A 4,183-nucleotide genomic window follows, 5' to 3' on the forward strand; every position below is an offset into this window, starting at 1 on the left:
CTGTGTGTGTGTGTGTGTGTGTGTGTGCGCGCGCGCGCGTGCGTGCGTGCGCGTGCGCACGCGCGCTATCTTCGTTTTGATTCAGTTATGATGTTGTGGGGGTAGGTGGTGGGGTGTTAAGTTGTTCTGTGTAGATAGTGTGTAATTCGTGGTATATTGGGTTATATATTTCTTTATTTATATTGTTCATATGTGTGTTTTTCTTTGTCATTCTCTATATATGATAGTTTTCCAATGTGTTTAAGTATTGCCCTTTCTTATTTGTTCCTATGATATCCATAGTGTTTTCTATAGTACCATATGCATGTCCTGTGTTTAATATGTGTTCTCAGTATCCTGTATTACTGTTATTGTGTCTTATGTCATGTATGTGTTCTTTATATCTGGTATTAAATTTCCTCCCGGTTTGTCCTATATGTTCCTTGGAGCAATCTAGGCATTTCATACTATATATGCCGCTATTATTATATTCATTTATTCGTGGTCTTGATTTTAATATATTGTGACATGTTGCACAATGAAGAACCCCTCCCTACCCAGCAGCAACGTGGCAACTCGGGCCACAGTGAAATGGCGGATGAGTCAGCGCTCCCCTCCCCCCCCTCCGCAAGGTAACGTAACGCGCAACACGCGGTGACGTAAGACGGTGTGAGGTAACAGTGTTGCTACGTAACAGGCACACACAGCCACTATATAAGAGAGCTGCACTGTCTGCGAGTTGAGTTGTAATGTGGCCATTGCCAAGTTAAGTAGTGGTCGAGCGAGTGTGTTATCAACAGTTCTCAAGAGAGCAGCCTGCGAGTTGAGTTGGAATATAGCAGCCGTCGCGGAAAGAAGAACCGGATGTGTGTGTAACTGTGTAATTGGGAGTGTGTGAGACAGACTTGTATAGCTCCCGTACTGTGAACGTGTAGACTACTGAAGACAGAGTGAACTGATTTGTGAATAGGGTTATAAATTGTGAAACCCTGCAACAGTGTAAACAGATTAATGCGATCAGGGTTATAAAGTGTGTTATAAATAATTGTAGCCGTTACTTGTAGGTTGTTGAATAAACCAATTAACAATCTCTACGGCGTTTTCAGTAACAAAACACGGCACAACTGGTGTCAGAAGTGGGATTTGGACTTACACACGTGACCGACGAGATTCGAACTCAAGACACGTTACACTGGTGTCAGAAGTGGGATTACGAGCTTAAACACGCCTTGAAGAATTAAACTTACGACTACTTCGACTATTTTACTGCTACAAAATGGAGAAGCAGCAGATGTTGGAACTCCTGCGGAAGGAACTGAGGGCACAGAGAGAAGCTGCCGAGAAAAGGGCTGATGACAGGTGGAAAGCCTGGTGAGGAAAGATGGCTGCCATGCGAGAAGAGCTGGTCGCAGAAACGGAAACCACAAGAGCAGAAAGAAGAGCTATCCAAGAAAGGACGGAAGCCACCCGAACAGAAACAAGAGCTATCCAGGCAAGGACGGAAGCCATGTGAGAAATAATGGGCACCAGCCACATGGAGATGGTGTACGCATTTAAACCCGAAGGAGACGTAAAGACGATAGCCTGCCAAGAGATGGAGGCACATCTAGAAGAAGAAAAGCCGGCCCCAGTGGACATGAAACCTGAGGCGGAACAACAAGAAGAGGTCCCTGTAGACGATGTCGCAGTGATACCGGTCAGTGAACCTGAAGATGAATTGATGCCGATTACCCAAACGGAGACGGTGGTCTACCAAGTGGACACGAAACCTGCGGCGGCACAGCAAGAAGAGGTCCCCATTGCAATACCGGTCAGAGTGAAGATGGCCTGCCGAGAAATGGAGGCACGTTCAGAAGAAGAAGAGCCAACCTCAACGAACAGGAAACCTGAGGCAGAAGAACTACGAGAGGTACCGGTACAAGACGCCGAAGTAATGCCGGTCAGAGAACCGAAGAAGAAAAGGCGCAGGGACCGACATCGACGAAATATAAAGAATTCGACACGGGAAAACTGTGGACCCCAGATGAAGTTGGCTGCCCCATGCAGGAAGACATCCTGTCGCACGACAGTGGCACAACGTTGGAGAAATGCCTTCAAGAAGGAAATTCCCCTGGGAACCTTCGGATGCAAGTGGAAAGAAGTGACTGCCACCGGAATAAATATTACACGCTGTGTAGGATACAGGCGTATGGGACAAAACAAGAATAAGGTTGCACCGAAAATCACCAAGAAACGGACGTTCGGGAAGAGACTGTGGAAAGGCCCAGAACGCAACACTGGCATCAGGAACCGAGGCCTGAGACAGGAACTACAATGCAGAAATGAAGTGAAGGACCTAGGCGGCAGACAGCCTCGATATGTGAAGAAAGCAGACCTCAGGGAAACTGCAAGACTGCAGATCGCCAAGAGAGTAGCTGGATTTTCTGTCAGCCTACGACACGGCAAGGATTGGACCTTGTGGAGGGGAACACCTCCAAAACGGAAAGAGACTTCAAGCAGAGGAGGAACCGGTAATGTAGAAGAACCGGCCTCCCCAGAGAGAGTGAATGTGCCACGGGAGAAAGCGATGGATGAATGGGATACAACTGGATCTTCTGGCGAGCTGAAAGGAAACCGCTCGAGACGAGGTCTTGAGAGGGGAGCTGTTGTAACGGCCAGATGATAGTCGCTGCGAGAAGTAGCTGAAACAGGAGATGCTGCAAGAACAGCCTCCAAAGAAAATTAACAGGGATGCACCATTAGGCTATTCGGGACGAACAGCCTTAAGGAGGGAGCAGTGTGACATGTTGCGCAATGGAGAACCCCTCCCTACCCAGCAGCAACGTGGCAACTCGGGCCACAGTGACGTGGCGGAGAGTCAGCACTCCCCCCCCGCAAGGTAATGTAACGCGCAACGCGTGGTGACGTAAGACGGCATGAGGTAACAGCGTTGCTACGTAACAGGCACACACAGCCACTATATAAGAGAGCTGCACTGCCTGCGAGTTGAGTTGTAATGTGGCCATCGCCGAGTTAAGTAGTAGTCCAGCGAGTGTTATCAACAGTTCTCAAGGCAGCAGCCTGTGAGTTGAGTTGGAATATAGCAGCCGTCGCGGAAAGAAGAACCGGACATGTGTGTAACTGTGTAATTGGGAGTGTGTGAGACAGACTTGTATAGCTCCCGTACTGTGAACGTGTAGCCTACTGAAGACAGAGTGAACTGATTTGTGAATAGGGTTATAAATTGTGAAACCCTGCAACAGTGTAAACAGATTAATGCGATCAGGGTTATAAAGTGTGTTATAAATAATTGTAGCCGTTACTTGTAGGTTGTTGAATAAACCAATTAACAATCTCTACGGCGTCTTCAGTAACAAAACACGTCACAATATGTTGTAATTTGTTCTTAGTTCTAAACGCTATTTTTAATTTTGTGTCTCGAAATAATTTTGTGATATATCTTGTTTCTTTTCCTATATATGTGATTGTTGCCCATTTTGTTTTTGTTTTTTGTTCTTATGAATTCTCTGTAATGTTCTGCTTTTTTGCAATGTTTTGTTTTCTGTTATTTGTAGTTAGTTTTGTAATTATATCTGTGTTGTACTTGTTATTTATGAGTATGTTGTTTATAGTTTCTATCTCATTATCTTTTGCTACTCTGGTGATGGGGTAGTTATTTACTCGATCTATGAGGTATTTAATACCAGATATCTTGTGTTCTTGTGGGTGACATGAGTCACTTGGTATTATTATGTCCATTGCTGTGTGTTTTCGGTGGATTGAGAATTGTAACTTTTCCAGTTCTCTATATACGAGGGGGGACCCAAAAATAACCGGAATTTATTTTTGTTATTTTTTATTTTTGCATTTTTATTGAACTGTATATTAGTCCCCTTCAAAGTATTGTCCATGTGCATTAATGCACTTGTCCCAACCTTTTTGCCACTGCTCAAAACAGTGCTGGAATTCTTGAGGTTGGAGACTGTTCAAAGCCTGTAGCGTGTTTTCTTTGACTTCATCCACATCACGGAATCGCTTTCCTTTCAGACTTCTCTTCATCCGTGGAAACAAAAAAAAGTCCGACGGAGCCAGGTCGGGTGAGTAAGGTGGATGAGGCACAATCACCATGTTGTTGCTTGTCAAAAACTGTCAGACCGTCAAAGCTGTGTGGGCTGGAGCATTGTCGTGGTGAAGCAACCAGTTCCCATTTCTCCACATTTCGGAC

General features: G+C 45.4%; 1 protein-coding gene and 1 long non-coding RNA gene across 3 annotated transcripts in view; one reads left to right on the forward strand and one right to left on the reverse strand.

Annotated features, from left to right (window-relative positions):
- Positions 1-4,183, reverse strand: part of LOC111863361 (interaptin) — a 24,364-nt gene that overhangs the window by 4,080 nt on the left and 16,101 nt on the right. The window lies entirely within an intron of this gene.
- LOC111863362 overlaps positions 1-4,183 on the forward strand; it is a 13,602-nt gene that overhangs the window by 2,997 nt on the left and 6,422 nt on the right. The gene's annotated exons all lie outside the window — the stretch shown is intronic.

Source organism: Cryptotermes secundus, unplaced genomic scaffold (assembly GCF_002891405.2).
Source record: "Cryptotermes secundus unplaced genomic scaffold, Csec_1.0 scaffold554, whole genome shotgun sequence".
In the NCBI taxonomy this organism is placed as follows: domain Eukaryota; kingdom Metazoa; phylum Arthropoda; class Insecta; order Blattodea; family Kalotermitidae; genus Cryptotermes; species Cryptotermes secundus.